This window comes from Eurosta solidaginis, chromosome 4 (genome assembly GCF_040869045.1).
Source record: "Eurosta solidaginis isolate ZX-2024a chromosome 4, ASM4086904v1, whole genome shotgun sequence".
Lineage (NCBI taxonomy): Eukaryota > Metazoa > Arthropoda > Insecta > Diptera > Tephritidae > Eurosta > Eurosta solidaginis.
In genome coordinates, this window is record NC_090322.1 from 200,739,125 (window position 1) to 200,758,744 (window position 19,620).

General features: G+C 39.2%; 1 protein-coding gene across 4 annotated transcripts in view; it reads right to left on the reverse strand.

Moving 5' to 3' along the window:
• Positions 1–17,573, reverse strand: part of mei-P26 (meiotic P26) — a 77,454-nt gene extending 59,881 nt beyond the window's left edge. For all 4 annotated transcript variants that reach the window (XM_067784556.1, XM_067784555.1, XM_067784554.1 and 1 more), the window contains exon 1: positions 17,450–17,573. The gene's annotated coding sequence lies outside the window, so the exon portion shown is untranslated. The remainder of the gene's footprint in view (positions 1–17,449) is intronic.
• Between the last annotated feature and the right edge of the window lie 2,047 nt (positions 17,574–19,620).

Consider the following 19,620-nt stretch of genomic DNA (forward strand, 5'->3'; position numbering starts at 1 on the left):
GGCACGTATATCTGAAATGTCGGCACAAATTTCGGAACAGGTATCAGCGCAGCTCTTTGTGAAACTGGAAGAGCAGGATGCAAAAATTTTACAACTCGAGGACAAAATTGATGCCGAAATAGAAGCGTTAAAAGGTCGTATGGAGCAGTTACAACTAAACCGCCCAGCTGTTTCAGCGAGTAATCCAAAGGTAAAGACACCATCCTTTGACGGTTCTGTTCCTTTTCAGGTCTTTAAGCTACAGTTTGAGAAGACCGCAGCAGTGAACCAATGGAATGTGGAAGATAAAGTTGCTGCACTATTCGTGGCATTGAAGGGGCCAGCAGCGGAAATTCTACAGACGATTCCCGAAGGAGAGCGGAACAATTATGAAGCATTGATGGCTGCTGTAGAACGACGTTATGGAAGCGAGCATAGGAAACAGATATTCCAAATTGAGTTGCAAAACCGCTACCAAAAAGCAAATGAGACATTGCAGGAGTTTGCTTTAGATGTTGAAAGGTTGGCTCATCTCGCAAATGCAGACGCACCCGTGGAATACACCGAGAGGGTAAAAATCCAGAGTTTTATAAATGGCATACGAAACGTCGAAACAAAGCGAGCTACATACGCAAACCCAAAGCCAACATTCGCAGAAACGGTGTCACAAGCCCTGATTCAGGAAACAGCGTCGCTTCTGTGTAAGCCAGTTTTCAAAGCACGCCGTGTGGAAGTAGAAAGGCCAGAGTGGGTAGACGCAATATTGGAGGCGCTGAAAGGATCGCAAAAGCGGAGTGAAAAAGTTATCAAATGCTTCAAATGCGGGAAGTCCGGTCACATTGCACGTCATTGCGATCTTGGCATTAATAGTTCCAACAATTTGGGTGGGCGTAAACGCAAAGCTGGAGGAGATGAGCAAGAGCGTGTCGAATGTAAAGAACGAAAACTTGCCCCGGCTATTGAATGTCCTATGATATCTGTGTTGCAAATTGGTAGAAAATCGAGCAGTCTTACCGTCAGAGGCAATGTCGATGGCGAGGAGCGTGTACTGACTGTAGATACGGGCGCATCTCATTCCTTGATTCGATCTGAATTAGTCAACAGGAGAGTTAAACCGTTACCTGGAGCAAGGTTGCGTACGGTCACAGGCGAGTATAACCAAGTCCAGGGAGAAGTGATATGTGAAGTACTGATTGGGAAGGTCATGGTTTTACACAAATTCGTTGTGGCGGAGATCGTTGATGAAGTCATATTGGGAGTGGACTTCTTGGTTGACCATGACATCAAGATCGATATGCAGAAAAGGGTGATGCTTTATAAGAACCAGGATGTGCCAATTAACTTCAGTTTGGAAAAAGGTTTCAGCAGTAATCGAGTACTGGTGGAGAAAAGTCGACAAAGGCCACGAAAGTCAAAGGTAAAGGTTGATGAAACGAATGGGCCAAACAAAGCGAAATCAAAAGTACCTGCGACAAAAACACCGGCATTGACAAACCCTAATGGACGCACTAAAACGACTGCAAGAATTTTGCAGGAAGCATGCAAGGGTGGTTTCAAGCCATCGCACACTTCTGTTGGGAAACGGCGGAACGATACTGTCAAGCCAATCCGTCAAGCGCAAGCTCTGCGAAGTAGTTCATTGGTCAAACAACAGAGTGTGAGGAAACGACTAAGGATAATGAGTAGTAAGATCAAACGCAGGTACAATGAGAACAATAATTCGGAAGGGTTCTTGGAGGGAGATTTGGTACTGTTAAACAACCCTCTCCGGCGGAAAGGTGTTCCAGCCAAAATTCGGTGCATTTGGGAAGGCCCGCACAAGGTTGTGAAGAAGATCAGTAATTCCATCTACCGCATACAAACCATTGGGAAACCACGAAATAGAAAGGTGGTTCATTTGGAGATGCTAGCGGCGTTTAGATCGAGAGATTTGTCTGATCGGGACGATCAGACTTAGGTGGAGGGCAGTGTAACGAATGTTAGCAGCACTGAGCGATGCTATCGTCTCTAAGCCGATGCTAACCAGTGACGTGAATGCACATCAATAATTCATCATTATGTATCTACATAAACGAATAAATAATTGCGTCTACACATATGTACGTATACGAACATCTGAGCGGCAATGCACAAATACATGCATATATCTTATCTGAGTTGTCACAAGAGAGAGCAATAATTTGTGCACGTAGTTGTGGCTGGCGATTTTGTAGCCGAAACAACTAGTAACTTCTGGAAATCGAAGAGCCTAGAAGTATGCAGCGTAAACTATAAAAGCAGTGCCAGCGAGTAAGAAGGAATTCAGTTTGATTTGAATTGTCAAGCAGTTACGAGTAAGACGATATCTAGCGAGCAATAGCACTATTATTTTGAAAGTCAGTTTCCTTTAAGCTATCAGTTTGGTTATTAAGCTATTCGTTGTACAGTTGGAGTGTTATTGTGAAGTACTTTAATAAAGGCCATTTTGCATTACTACAAATTGGAGTTATTTATTCAACAGTTTAGTGATTCGAACTTAGCAGAGGATTGCAAATAAGAGGATTTGCAAGTAAATTCGTTACAATATAAACAGCAAAATTTTCAGCTCAACATACATATGTATGTAAAAATTGTATGAAATTATTGCATTTTTCTATGAAAATTTATTTTTGGAATGTTCCAGAATGGCTAAATTTTCTGTTTTTCAGAAAGTGAAGTTAAATCCCATCAAAATCTCGAAAAATGTTACGGGTGCGCTTATTGCGTTTTGGTTTGAAACTCCTCAAATATAGCGAACCTTTTTTTATAAACTTAATGCAGTTCACAAATTTATGCACATTTCAATTGCATTTATTTTGATTTATTAGAAGATTTGCAATTCCAAATAAATGCAAATAGAGTTAATGCACGCTTCTTGTGCTTCGAACAAAGTGAATGGCGAGTGTGGACTTTGCTAGCAGTTCGTAAAAACTACATTAGGAAATAAATGAAATCCAAAACTATATTCTGGCTATGTACTCAAAAAATAAAATAGTTATGGATATTTTGACTGATGTGAGTATAATTATTCTTTTAAAAAAAGAATAACAGATAAATGTCAATCGATTATGATGTCTACGTCATTGTTGAGACTTGGCTTAATGATGACTTCTCTGACTCAGCATTTTTTGATCAAAATCTGTTTCATACTTTTCGTAAAGTTCGAGACCCTATCAAAATAGGACGTCTCAGAGGCGGTGGGGTGTTAATTTCTGTAAGGCGTTCTCTTCTCTCTTCTTTTGTTCCGCTCTCTAATTGTGACTCTCTATTGGATCAGCTTAGTGTCTGTATTACTAAGCCATCTGGCAATTTATTCATCTGTGTCTCTTACATGCCGCCTTGCAACACAGATTCGCTGTACTGTGCTCATGTCAATAATATATTTGACCTATATGAAAATAATGGTGATAGTTCGAACTTCAAGCACGGCTACGAGAGGTAATAGAGTCGCAAGGAATTGATGTGGACGAGTATGTCTTTTATCCTGACGTGGAAGAGCCAGCGACTAGAATGGAGAAGATAGAGACTCCGAATTCATTGGCAAGTGTTGACACTAACGCGATACTAGCAGTGTTGAAGCAAATGCCGTCACAAATATCAACCAAAATGTCACCTCAACTGGAACCGCAGAAGACATATGGCATCCAAGATGGAATCACAGGAGACACGTATTGCAGAAATGTTGTCAGAAATAACATCGAAGATTGAAGCCCAGGAAAGACAGATGTCATCCCAACTGGAAGAACAGAAGACATACATATATGGCATCACAACTGGAAGAACAGAAGACATATATGACATCTCAGTTGGCTGAGCAGTTGAAAGCACAAGAGGATCGCTCATCATTAGTAATGTTCATCATCCCCACGAAATTAATTTCTTAGACACCCTTTTTAGTGGCAACCTATTTCAGATTAATAACTTCGCGAACCAGTTAAACAATATTTTGGATCTAATTTTTGTCGATGAGAATCTAATAACTTGACTGAATGTGTGTTTCCTATATATTGTGACGAATATTAGCAACACTAAGGGATACTATCATCTCTAAGCCTATACTGAGCAGTGACTTGCATGCACATAACCAAATTAATCATTGTCTACACATATGTCCATACAAGCAGCGGAGAGCAACGCACAAACACATGCATATATCTGAGATACTCCCAAAAGTAGGCAATTATTTGTGCAACTATCACTCGCATATACACGCGCATATGAGAAGCTATACACGTGCATCTGTAGTTACAATTTTATAGCTGGTAACTAAGTAAACTCTGGAAACGCCTAGAAGTATGGAACGAGGAAATCGAAGAGTATAAAAGAGCGCAATCTGAGCAATCATAGTCAGTTTGATTTAAGCACGCTATCTGTCGAGTAGTAGAAGTGTTATTGTGAAGTATTTTAATGAAGGCCATTTTGCATTATTGAATAGGGGAGTTATTTATTCAACAGTTTAGTGATTCGACCGTTAGCAGAAGGTTGCAAATAAGCGGAGTTTCCCCAAATTCGTTACAATTGGTGTCAGAAGAGGAATTGTTGAATAAATTCCGAAGATTGCGAATACAACTTGGATATGGCAAAGTTGAGTGAATTGAGGATCCAGCAATTGAAAAAGGAGTTGGAGAACCGTGGATTGAATACAACCGGCAATAAGATCGAACTTCAAGTACGGCTACGAGAGGTAATGGAGTCGCAAGGAATTGATGTGGACGAGTATGTCTTTTATCCTGATGTGGAAGAGCCAGCGACTGAAATGGAGGAGAAGATAGAGATTCCGAATGCATTGGCAAATGTTGACACTAATGCGATATCGCAGTGTTGAAGCAAATGTCATCACAAATATCAACCGAAATGGCATCTCAACTGGAATCGCAGAAGACATATATGGCATCCAAGATGGAATCACAGGATTGTATTGCAGAATGTCGTCCGAAATAACATCGAAGATTGAAGCCCAGGAAAGACAGATGTCATCCCAACTGGAAGAACAGAAGACATATGTGGAATCACAACTAGAAGAACAGAAGACATATATGACATCTCAGTTGGCTGAGCAGTTGAAATCACAAGAGGATCGCATATCCTCGCAGCTGGAAGCACAGGAAACAAAATTCTCATCGCAGCTGGAGGGTTTTAGTGAAAGGCAAGATAAAATGGAGGCCGAGATGGATGCTTTGAAAGATCGGATTCAAGAGTTACAATTGAACCGTCCAATCACTTTAACGTCTACTCTGAAGGTAAAATCACCAACGTTTGATAGTTCTGTTCCTTTCCAGGTATTTAAGCTCCAATTTGAGAAGACGTCAGCAGCGAACAACTGGAATGCCGAAGATAAAGTTGCTGCATTGTTCGTGGCTTTAAAAGGACCAGCTGCTGAGATATTACAGACCATCCCAGAGTACGAACGTAACAGTTTGAAGCACTGATGGCCGCTGTAGAGCGACGGTACGGAAGCGAACACAGGAAACAGATCTACTAAATAGAATAGAATTGCCAAAAAGCTAACGAGACTTTGCAGGAGTTTGCCTCGGATGTTGAAAGATTGGCTCATCTAGCAAATGCGGACGCACCCGTTGAATACACCGAGAGGGTAAAAATCCAGAGCTTTATAAATGGCATACGAGACGTGGAAACGAAGCGAGCTACATACGCAAACCCAAAGTTAACATTCGCTGAAACAGTATCCCATGCACTTACTCAGGAAACTGCCTCACTATTGAGTAAACCAGCGTACAAAGCCCATCGCGTGGAAGTGGAAAGGCCAGACTGGGTAGACACAATTTTTGGAAGCTTTGAAAGGAACGCAGCAGAAAAACGATGGTGCCGTCAAATGCATTAGGGCATATTGCACGTTATTGCCGTAAACGCAGAGCTGAAGGAGATGAGCAAATCTCCAAGTCCACTCAATCGTTAAACTAAAGCGAGTCGGCCGCAAGGGGCGACATCTGGCTCCCTCAATTGAATGCTCCATAATCTCTATATCGCAAATGGAAGGTCAAGCAATCTTACTATCGGAGGACATGTGGATGGAAAGGAACGTTTACTGACTGTAGATACGGGGCATCTCATTCCATCATTCGAGCGGATATAGTCAACAAGAAGATAAGATCATTGCATGGAGTAAGATTGCGTACAGCCACTGGAGAAGACACCATGGTTCTAGGAGAAGTAGCATGTGAAGTCGCAATTGGGAACGTCACGGTAGTACACAATTTTATATTGGCAGAGATTGTTGATGAAATCATAATTGGAGTGGACTTCTTAATCGACCAGGGCAAAAAGATGCGATATGAGAACATGGATGTACCATTTAATTGCGGCTACGAGAGACTACAGCAGTAAACGAGTGCTGGTGGAAGAGAGTCAACAAATACCACCAAAATCAGAAGCAGTCATCTGCGCAAAGGTTGATGGAGATTGTGGGACAAACAAATTGTGGGTTGTCGAAACAGCAAGCAAATCAGCACCGAACATACTTGTAGGAAAAACCCTGGCTATGACAAAACAAGATGGACGTGTTCCGGTAAGAGTACTCAATGAATTCAAGTACCCACTCAAACTGATCAAAGGAGCTATTTTGGGAAGATGCCAAGAGGCTGAAGTAGTTATTAACTGTGAACTGTTCCAGGAACACGTTTCATCTAGTAATACTGATATTTGAAATGACATCACGGCATGGACGGAGGGGTTAGAGGAAGGCTATCAGAGTAAGGCAAAACAACTGCTCTTAAAGTATGCGAATATGTTTGACCAAGATGGCTCCAAACCAGGCCGCACCAACGTTGTGAAACATCAAATTGACACTGGAGATGCGAAGCCGATCCGTCAAGCTCCACGTAGTGTTCCACTGGCGAAGCTGGAAGTTGTGAGTCAAATCGTACAAGAAATGAGCGACAGCGGCGTCATCGAACCATCAGCTAGTCCATGGAGCTCACCGGTGGTATTTATGAAGAAGAAGGATGGGAAAATGAGGTTTTGCGTGGACAACCGCAAGTTGAACGACGTCACGAAAAAGGATAGCTACCTATTGCCAAGAATTGACGACACTCTGGACTCGCTCTCTGGTACGAAATGGTTTTCCACACTGGACTTGAAAAGTGGTTACTGGCAAGTGGAGGTGAAGGAGGAAGACAAAGAGAAAATAGCCTTCAGCGTCGGAGATGGTCTTTGGCAATTTACAGTAATGCCTTTTGGGCTTTGTAATGCACCAGCTAATTTTGAGAGACTCATGGATCAGGTACTGAAAGGACTACATTGGAAAACATGCTTAGTGTACCTAGACGACATCATCGTATTGGGAAAGAACTTCGAAGAACATCTGAAGAACTTGGAGGAGGTTTTCCAAAGAATAGCTGGTGCTGGTCTTTAGTCCCAAAAAGTGTTCTCTGTTCAAGAAGCAAGTTAGTTACTTGGGTTATAAAGTAACGACGAAGGGAATCTGCAACGCGAATGAAACGATATAAGCAGTGAAGGATTGGCCAAGACCACAGAACCTGCATGAATTGAGTAGTTTCTTTGTGCTGTGCACATATTACCGCCGATTTGTACCAAATTTTTCCAGCGTAGCCCCCCCCCCCCCCCCCGAGTTAACAAGAAAAAATAAAGCTTTTGAATGGAAGAAGGAGCAAGAAGTGGCTTTCCAAATAGCGTTTGTGCACTGCCACAAGGTTGGCATATCCGATTCCAGGAGCAACATTTATTCTATATACAGATGCGAGTGGATATGCTATAGGTGTTTTATCAGAACTGGTCTATGAACAGGAGAAGGTAGTTGCATATTACAGCCGTTCAATTGGAAAACCAGAGAGGAACTACTGCTTACACGGAGAGCTGTTGGCATTGGTAGAGTGCATTAAACATTTTCGCAAATACCTCTACGGCCAGCGATTCCGCGTCAGGACAGATCACGCAGCGTTGAAATGGCTTCTGCAGTTCCGTAATCCGGAAGGACAATTGGCACGGTGGATCGAGCGATTACAAAGCTATGATTTTTCCATTGAGCATCGAAAAGGTAGTACCCATGGAAATGCTGATGCAATGTCACGAAGACCATGTAGTTTGGAATGCAAGCACTGTTCAAAGGCCGAGGCTAAAGAAGACATTATAGATGTCCGGCTAATGACTATAACATGTACGGATGAATGGGACAAGGAACAACTAAGGAAGTGTCAGCTAGAAGATACTGATCTGTCACATGTTATGCAAGGGCTCGAACGAAACGAAAGACCAAATAGATAGGAGATGTCAGCAGAGAGTCCCATTGCGAAGTCATATTGGGCACAGTGGAACAGTTTAGAATTGATATCCTGTTGCTTGCATCGCGTATGGGAGAGTGAGGATGGTCAATGCAAGAAGAAACTAATAGTTGTTCCCAGAAAGAGGATTCCTGACGTGCTTAGTGAGTTCCATAATTGTCCAAGCGGAGGTCATCTTGGAATCACGAAGACGCTCAAGAAGATTAAACAGAGATTCTATTGGGTTGATTGCCGTCAGTCGGTCACTGAGTGGATTGCGAACTGCGAGGTTTGCAGCAGAGCCAAAGGGCCCAAACACGAAGTCATGGCCAGATGAAGCAGTATATTTCAGGTGCATCATTTGAAAGGATCGCCATGGATGTCGCAGGTCTATTTCCTACTAGTAACCGCGGAAACAAATACGTACTGGTGGTTATGGATTATTTCAGTAAATGGCCAGAGGTATACCCAATCCCAAACCAAGAAGCGGAAACAGTAGCAGAAGTGGTTACAAACGATTGGGTTGCAAGGTATGGTGTACCAATGGAGTTACATTCTGACCAAGGCAGGAATTTTGAATCAGCTGTGTTCCAAGAAACGTGTAAGAAGTTGGGCATTCGAAAAACACGGACAACTGCATTGCATCCTCAGTCCGATGGTATGGTGGAACGTTTCAATAGAACCTTGGAGGAGCATTTAAGGAAAGTAGTAGACAAGTATCATAAGGAGTGGGATACACACATATCATTATTCTTGATGGCTTACCGATCGGCAGTGCATGAGACAACGGGCCAAACTCCCGCAAAGGTAATTTTTGGCAATGATTTTCGACTGCCAGCTGATTTGGGATAGATGCCGATGCGGAGAGCAATGCCAAGAAATCCACTTGTGTCTTCGAAGCAGTGCTGAGAGAGATACACGATCTTGTAAGGCAAAGAGCAAAGATTATGAGTGACAAGATGAAAGCCAGATACGATAAAGCAATTAATTCGGAAGGTTTTCAGGAAGGAGATTTGGTGCTGTTATACAACCCACAACGGAAAAAACGTTTGTCCCCGAAATTGCAGTGTAATTGGGAAGGCCCATACAAAGTTGTAAAACGGATCGACGATGTAGTGTACCGCATACAAACCATTGGCAAACCACGAACCAAATGAGTGGTTCATTTGGAAAGGCAGGCAGCGTTTAGATCGAAGTATCACTCACATATACACGCGCATATGAGAAGCTATACACCTGCATCTGTAGTTATAATTTTATAGCTGGTAACTAAGTAAACACTGGAAACGCCTAGAAGTATGGAACGAGGAAATCGAAGAGAAAATAGTACTTTAAGTACTTTAAATTATACTAGACAACCAGCGATACTGCTTTTAAATATCTGTATACTTCTTATATGACGCAGTTCAATGTTCTTGATAAGTTTTTGTACAATAAATACGTTTCTCAAGTTGAAGATGAGTTGAAAGTTAATCCTAAATCTTTTTGGAACCAGTGTTAAATTTAATGACACTTGCTCTAATAGCTTGGTCGATTCGGCAAATCTTTTTGCTGATTTTTTTAAATCTACGTTTGTTGTTGAGGCGGATAACTTTGATAACAGGTATCGTATTGATAGCCCTAAACCTTTAGATTTTGGGTCTTTGTCCGTATCTGAAACCGATTTATCTTGGGTATATCCTCCTCACAGTCTTCAATTAAAAATGATATAGATGGATTATCCTCTTTCTTATTTAAGAAGTGTAGTATTTCTCTTTGTGTTCCATTGTGCCACATTTTCGATATTTCGCTATCGTCCGGAGTTTTTGTTGATCGCTGGAAGCTGATGTCTATCACCCCTATCTTCAAGTCTGGCAATAAAAATGAAGTAAAGAATTACAGGCCAATATCCAAACTGTCAACATGTTCAAATCTTTTTGAAAAGGTTGTTAAAAACAATTTATCATTCGCTACCAATAGAATAGTCGATCCATATCAGCATAGCTTTATTTATTGCGAAACGTTCGACTGTCACAAATCTGGCTGTTTTCTCTCAGTTTTGTGTCTCTGCATTTAAGGATGGATGTCAAGTTGTCACCATATATGCGGATTTTTCTAAGGCTTTTGACACAATTTCTCACAAACTACTTCTATGGAAACTTGAAAACATGGGCCTTCACTCAAGCTTTCTGTCGTGGCTGAAGTCCTATTTGGAAAATAGAATCTCTTTTGTTGAAATCGAGAAAACTAAGTCTTATGAACTTAGCAACCTCGGGTGTACCACAAGGTAGCATACTTGGTCCTATTTTGTTCTTAATGTTTATTAATGATGTTGGCTCTTGCATAAACAATTCGAATTATTTGCTTTATGCCGACGAATTTCGGAGGATCTCTTGTACCTCTGATGCATTGTGTCTGCAAGAAGATCTAAATGCTATTAACAATTGGGCCATTCAAAATAATCTACGACTCAATATTAGTAAATGCTGCCACATAACGTATACAAAGTTTATGAATGTGCTTTCTTTCGTGTATTCGATTTCAAATGTAACTCTTGCTTCAGTTAATGAGTTTCGCGATCTTGGTGTAATTTTTGACTCAACTTTTACCTTTGGTAATCATGTAAACTTTCTCATACCAAAAGCTTATACCAACTTGGCTTTCTTGCGACGATATGTTAAAGATTTCAAGGACCCATATACCAGGAAAATCCTATACAATTCCTTAGTGCGTTCAAAGCTAGAGTATGCTTCAGTCATCTGGAATCCGATATACTCTTCACACTCTAAGAATTGAAAGAATTCAGCCCAAGTTCATACGATTTGCTCTTCAACCGCTACACTCTGATAATCCCCTGCTATCCTACAATGCTAGATGCATGCTTATCAATGCCTTGCCACTTGAAGTTAGGCGTTTTGTTCAAACCGTAATGTTTATTTTTGACATAATATCCGGTGCCATTGAATGCTCAGAACTACTTGGGCAATTGACTTCCAATGTCCCTAACAGAGCTCTCCGGTTCCACAGTACATTCCGCGTTGAAGTGCTGCGTTCGAATTACTTCAGTTTCGCACCTCTTCTAAGAGGTATTGTAGAATTTAAGCGCCTATCCAGAAGCCTTGATCTGGACTTTGCCATGCCAAGGTCTCTGCTTAAGGCACGCATTGAGTTTTATTACTTTTCTCAGTAAACCTCATTTTAAAATTGTTAAACTAGTAATAAGTAATCTAGTCAGTAAGGTTGTTACCATTTGACTTAATAAAGCTATATGAAATATGAAATATATGAAATATGAAAATGTCAATCTTTTTCTCACAAAAGTCCAGTCTAAACTGCCGGTATTATCCGGTCAAAGATAGTAACTTCGGTAAGTCTTCTTAAAATTTTCGGGAAATGTTGGGCTTACTAGGTTAGGTTAGGTTGAACCAATGATGTATTGTAACGTTAATTTTAACAGTTACCAAAAACATCAATCGCTTGTGTTTAAACGATTCAGATTTTAAGGTTTAGGTAATAAACGAAAACCCAACAAACATTTAAGTTAGAGAACGATTAGAATACGTATCGAATTCTAATGTATGTATTTCTCTAAGGTAGAAGAATAGAAGGCGACTTGCGAAACTGTCAAGAATTATAGCATGCTGGATAAAACTGGACTTTGTTCTCGATATCCAGAAACGGGTTAGATTTCTAATCAAATGCTAACGTCAATTTTTAATTGGTTTCTAAGGAGAATTTTCAACTGAAGCGCAATTAAATGCAATTATTTAAAATCAATTCAATTTTCATGGATTATATCAAAACCTTATAATGGGTTATGAGTAGAGATGGGAAAGGGGTAAATACCCGGTAAATTTGTTATATATGGTAAAAATGGGTAAATACCCAAATATTTACCCAAAAGAAGGGTAAAAATAACATTTGGAAAATATGGCAAACAAACACACAAATTCAATCCAAAATGTACCCAATTTGTCCTATATTGGTGGGTAGTTATCCATTACTCTATCGGTAGAATTAGTTCTAATCTGTAATACAGCGTTTTTCAAAAATATTTAGCCAATAATGCATGCCATTGCAAAAATTTAAGTTTACCGAGTAAACATTTTAAGTCAAAAAAAGAGTCGGAAAAATATCTAAATTGGAGCGTTTACAGTCGGTATGTGCTCTTTGGGAGGCCGAAACCAATGTATTTCCTTCTTGCAATGATCGTCCTATATGAGCCTATCAACGTATATCATTTGAGCCTAAATAAGAGTCCGACATAAGTCTTAAAAGGTTTGAACAGCTTATATATTATACTCTACTGGAACTCTCCGGAGTAATTTTTATACTCAGCTGAGCAGAGCTCACAGAGTATATTAACTTTGTTCGCAATACGGTAATCCGTAACGGCATAAACTAATCGATATAGATATAGACTTCTATATATCAAAATGATCTGGGTGAAAAAAGAAATTCATTTAGCCATGTCCGTCCGTCCGTCTGTAAACACGATAACTTGAGTAAATTTTGAGGTATCTTGATATGAAGGTTCCTGGGCGCTCATCTCAGATCGCTATTAAAAATGAACGAAATCGGACTACAACCACGCCCACTTTTTCGATATCGAAAACTTCGAAAAACCGAAAAAGTGCGATAATTCATTACCAAAGACGGATAATTGATGTTGTTTTTATTGAAATCGAAATATCGACAAAATAAATAAATACAACATATATGGTATAATTAATTGATTTTTTATTATTAATATATACATATGTGTGGCCTAGAGCTCGGAAATTCTTCTTGATATAAAGACGGATAAAGCGATGAAACTTGGTAGGTGCGTTGACCTTATGACGCAAAATAGAAAATTAGAAAATTTTGGACAATGGGCGTGGCACCGCCCACTTTTAAAAGGTAATTTAAAAGTTTTGCAAGCTATAATTTGGCAGTCGTTGAAGATATCATGATGAAATTTGGCAGGAACGTTACCCCTATTACTATATGTGCTAAATAAAAATTACCGAAATCGGATGACGAACACGCCCACTTTAAAAAAAAATTTTTTTTGTAGTCAAATTTTTACAAAAAATGTAATATCTTTACATATAAAAGTAAATTATGTCAACATTCCACTTCAGTAATGATATGGTGCAACAAAATACAAAGATAAAAGAAAATTTCAAAATGGGCGTAACTCCGCCCTTTTTCATTTAATTCGTCTAGAAATGAAATGAAAAAATGAAAATGGGCGAAATCGGTTGAAGCCACGCCCAGTTTTTATACACAGTCGACCGTCTGTCCTTCCGCTCGACCGTTAACACGATAACTTGCACAAAAAACGATATATCTTAACTAAACTTAGTTCACGTACTTATCTGAAGTCACTTTATCTTGGTATAAAATATGGCCGAAATCCGACTATGACCACGTCCACTTTTCCGATATCGAAAATTACTAAAAATGAAAAAAAGCCATAATTCTGTACCAAATATCAAAAAAGAGATGAAACATGGTAATTGGATTGGTTTATTGGCGCAAAATATAACTTTAGAAAAAACTTTGTAAAATGGGTGTTACACCTACCATATTAAGTAGAAGAAAATAAAAAAGTTCTGCAGGGCGAAATCAAAAGCCCTTGGAATCTTGGCAGGAATACTGTTCGTGGTATGACATATATAAATAAATTAGCGGTACCCGACAGAAGATGCTCTGGGTCACCCTGGTCCACATTTTGGTCGATATATCGAAAACGCCTTCACATATACAACTAAGGGCTACTCCCTTTTAAACCCCTCATTAATACTTTTAATTTGATACCCATATCGTACAAACACATTCTAGAGTCACCCCTGGTCCACCCTTATTGCGATATCTCGTCCACCTATAGAACTAAGGCCCACTACGTTTTAAATAATCATTAACACCTTTCATTTGATACACATGTCATACAAACACATTCCAGGGTTACCCTAGGTTCATTTTGCTAAATGGTGATTTTTCCTTATTTTGTCTCCAAAGCTCTCAGTTGAGTATGTAATATTCGGTTACTCCCGAACTTAGCCTTCCTTACTTGTTAACTCTAATAAACTCTGATTATCTGACACCTATATGGCCTATTTATTAGGCATCGTCAGCGCTTATTGGGGTTCCTAGGGAGATGCTTGGCGTTTTATTTATGGTAAAACTATTAAGGGGGATGATAAACAGTCCATTTCTGCTTGGCGAGGTGATGTTTAATGTCCCTTTTAGACCCTCTCGGTATTTCCAACCGCTATATTTAAATACATGTAGATCGAATTTTCAAATGCATGAACCTCTTCGTTGTCTGTGTCAAGATTTCAATAATCACTGTAATAATATTGATACTTGCGACACACTTTACAGTATAAAAAAATATATACTCACTGCCTTGAACTCATATCTGTTTCAAAATCATATGTTAAACTAAATGTGTTACCTGTTCCAGTTACTTTGGGCGGGTGGCTTGGAATCACGTCCTTTCCAACCTCCCACACATTGCAGCCCTACTCATTGTGTGTTAAATATACATCAGCTGCTCGAAATCACGTCCATTCCGACAGCAGTAATAATCAATAAATACTTTGGGCGGGTGGCTTGGAATCACGTCCTTTCCAACCTCCCACACATCACAGCCCTACTCATTGTGTGTTAAATATACATCAGCTGCTGGAAATCACGTCCCTTCCGACAGCACTAATAATCAATAATTACTTTGGGCGGGTGGCTTGGAATCACGTCCTTTCCAACCTCCCACACATCGCAGCCCTACTAATTGTGTGTTAAATATACATCAGCTGCTCGAAATCACGTCCATTCCGACAGCACTGATAATCAATTCCGTTGCTCGGCATCACAGTCCATCCCGACAACGGATTCAATAATATATGTATATATATATTTTATAATATAATTTTGCTCACTATGTATGCTTGTTAATTTTACACTGTAATCCGCATTTATATTCATTCATTCATTCATATTTAGTCTGATTAATGGTAAAATTTGTAGACTAACAAATAAATAAATAGATAAATAAATATCAACAGACCGGCTGAAACCAGCATTCACCGAATTTGAACAATCACACGCGCAACCAAAAACAACATCGCCACAAGACTGTAGTGATTCATATATAGCACCACAACCAGTAGACTAAACGAAGGTGTGAACCAACATCGCCTCAACAAGGTCCAACACCATCGTCATTGAGCACGTCACGATCACAACAAACAACTACGCCGGAGCCACAAACAAACCGTTCCGGACGCAGAATAAGACTCCCCGTCCGCTTCAGGACCTGAAGGTCTGGGGGGAGCAATGTGGCAACCGGCTCAGACATAACTGGGGTGGCAACCCCACATACGACAGAACAAACCAAAAGCAATCACCAATAATGGAAATGCAAGTGCACTTAACGGCTTACTAAAAAGTTAGATATACTCGAAGAGCGAATCGATCAACATACCGGTGAAGACGTGAAATATCATTTTACCTTAATACATTTTCATTTGTAATATTTAGTATAAGTTTTTCTGTATAACATAAAAGTTACGTTAATTAAAGTTTTTACTAAAATTAAACGGGTTTGACTACAGTAATAACCACAGCCCTATTCACACAAGATTCAATATGAAATTTAAAATCCAGTTTTGGGTCCATTGTAATGCCTAAATCAATAGTCAGTGACTTGCTTGATTAATTATTTTTTTAAATTGCGGCCGAAGGCCGCCAACGCAGAAAGGTGTTCTGTGCAAAAAAAAAACTATGGATCGGGCCCCATACTTCGGAACTTTTTGGGGTCATTTTAAGGTTTTTTTAAATAACTTTTGACAGAAATAAAATTTTTGATTTCCGCTTTCGGTATCTTAAAACGGAGGTCGAGACGCGTCTTTAATAAAAATTAGGTGGTACACCGTCTTGTAAAACGTTACCAAAAGGTTTTTTACACATGCGTGTATAAATTTGTATGGGCTTTTTTTTCCAACTGGCATTGTTTTGTTATAAAACGTGGTCTCACTATTTCATCGGGTCCAATTATGTTAATCCTGCAACGTTAACTGTGCCTGCACGCTTCAAAGTTGTATGGCACGGCAACCCTCCGTTGATTTTGTTCCTCACGTAGTTACACGAATGTTAGTATTATTGGAATTTGCCTGTATTGATGGGTTTGCTGTATATACTTCAGACACATGTGTTCTTGTATGTACATCATTGATATATATATATATATATATATATATATATATATATACATAGAAATGTATAATTAATAACTTGAGTAGTGAATATTTGTTAATCTGTCCTTTTACATCTGCAGTCTGGTTCGTTTTTTGGTAGTTTGGAGAAGCCTAGGTAATTTATGAATTTATAAATTTATTTTCTTTTTTTTTTCTTTAAGTGTTCGCAATTATTTTTCCTGAGTATACCTAACTGAACCAACTATATATCAATAAGTAAGATTTACTACTCCTGAAAATTCAGCCAATAGTAATAGTAAAGTCTACATTTATTACAACCTACTATGTAGCTATTTACGGCGACCTCGCCTGTTGTAGCACGAACACATTGTCGACCCTGGACAGACAATCAGTGCAAGGTACGTTTGGTAACACTCCGCCACATTCCTCTTAGCCTACCTATGAAACGAGTGTATGTATGTTACACATTCGAGTTCGTGCTCCGGAAGGCCCTCTGGCCTACTCTATAACAGCAAGCAAGAAAGCGAGCAAGCCCACCACCACCCAACGACTACTACATACATAAATATGTGATCCTATGGCACGCGTACAAATACATTCACGAAAAATGGACCCTCGTACCCCCTTAGACAGCAATCATCCAAAAACCTTTTTACTAGTACATACTCTACTCATTGCCAATGTGTCCTTGAACAAAATTTTCACATTTTCCCTATAAGAGATATGTGCTTCGACATAAAAATCTTAACATTCAATAAGATAAAGTGTATTTAATAATTCCAAATAAATTTTTTCAATGAATCAAACACATTTTTCACGCGGTTTCTAGATTTTTTCGCGACAACCCCTTACCACACCACATGAAAGAATTTTTCAATTGCCCATTGGTGTGGTTAACGAATCTCAGACTTTTTTAGACGCTTAAATTCCGTAATCCTCGAAAGTTTTTCAATTAACTTTCAATCGCAAATGATTCACCACATATTTAAGTGTAAATATAAGTAATTTTTATTAAATTTAAACACTCACCTTAGCCATCACAAGATTTTTTCACTATTATAACGGAATGGCGCAGGCTGCAAGATAAAACTATGTGCGGTGTGAAAAAATTTCATGAGCATTTTGCGCCGGTTCAGTAGGGGGCATTGTTGGTTTGCAATTTGGGGTATTATTATCATGACAGCTGTCAGAACTCGATGCTGCCACTGAGCCATCACACATTTAAGCTGGAGTCATTGGTGCCGTTTGTCGTATCGCTGTAGTCGTATCCCTAATGTAATCAGCTGTTTATCGTTACGACGGTAAACCAAAACCCAATTGGTTGGCTACGATACGATTACGACCAAGGCGAATCTATACTAGGTGGTGGCAAAGCGAATTCAACCAATTCGCCGTGCGGAAGAATGTCAAGTCAAAAGAAAATTATCATTGATTTCGATTAACTGACATTTTGTAGTACAAGGCGCTGTATGGAAAATTATCAAGAAGAAGCAATCAGCTGATGGGATAACACCACCTGTAATGAATTCGCCTTGGTTACGACCTTAGCGGCACCAATAATCGATTGCATTGATTCTCATAAGATTGGTCGAATCAGCTGTTATAAGGTTACCGATACGGTTACCGATAAAGCACCAATGTCTCCAGCTTTAGGTTAATGCGGCAGTTACCCACGAACGTACGTAGAAAAAACGTGTCAGCTGACACGACCTATCTTATGAGTGTGCAATGTAAACGAAAACTCACCGACGTGCAACGCCCGTACGTACGTAGCCCGGAACGTAGAAATCAAAACAATTTTGATTTTTTCCGTAAGAACGTGTCAGCTGATCGCTCTCTCACTAGATAGAGTTGCCTAGTAAACTTTTGTGCGCTAATTTTTGACCGTTTGCAATTTTATGCAAAAAAGCCTAATTAAAGTTTGAAAAATTGTGGAAATAATTCGAAATAATTATGTAAAAGTGCTGATTATAAATATTTAATCTATTTATACTTATTTAATATGTATTCCGGCCTTTTACAATATCAAAAATTAAATTGGAAAAAGTTGATGTTTCCATAAGCATACATGCAAAATGGTCAATGGCAACAGTGCTTATCTGTAAACAATACACACACAAATATGTTATGTACATGTACACAGACGCACACATTGATTCCTACGGGCTTGAGAGTTCGGTCAAACGTGCTTCGTAAGACAAACGTCCTTACGTACGGCACACGTCGGTGGGTAACTGCCGCATAAAGGTTGAGGTTAAGGTTCACTACAAGAATACTGACTATCATCCCTACAAGAATACTGACTATCATATGACTATCATCTGATTGTCAGCAATGTCAACCTAACGATCAGCGCCTCATACAAACTTTCTATCACAAACTTAAGGGGACTTGCGCAAATGTGATGTAAACAACTGTGTACGTGTGAGTTTTTGTCTCCTTCTTATACACCAACATCGCCTACTGATTAAGTATATAGCCGTACTGCTCACTCTCATTCCTTTTCCTCGATCAGTGCTGACACTCTAACTACAAAAAGTGCCATAAATGATAGTTTACTGTAGATATCAGGTTTGACTGTTATACTATCATAAATGACAATTGTTATATTCCGCCAAAAATGAAACAATGCTTTTTGCTTTTTATTTACTTTATTTCATTACGTTTTTAATTGTGTACGTGATAAAGGCATGCGCGTTTCTTATTTGTTTAAAATAAATAGTTTTATAAGAATTCGACTTCAGAATGTTCAATTTAAATTCAGAAAATAACAAAACAACAGAATAGCGCTTTCCTCAAGCGGAAACACATTTAAAAATGAATCACCACTAACCACTATTATTTTTCGCGTATCAATTTTTTGAGTGAGCCCCATACATTCCGACAGCTTTTGGTATTTTCTAATATTATTTTCGATTTTTTTTCTTTTAGCATGGAGCTTTGAAATGCTCTCTTTTTCATTTTTTAAACTTATTTTTTATATGGTTTTCGTCGGTTGAAAATGGCGGAATTTAAAAAATAACAAAACAGCCGTGATAATCATTTGATTGTCATATGACAGTCAGTAGTGACAACATGATTAAATCGGATAAACTGTTCTCGCATACATAAAATTCCGTTGAGGATTAGGTATCTGTCTCACATGCATAATGGTATCTGCTGTATGTTCTTTTGTTCTGTACCAGGTGTCCGAAGCTGTC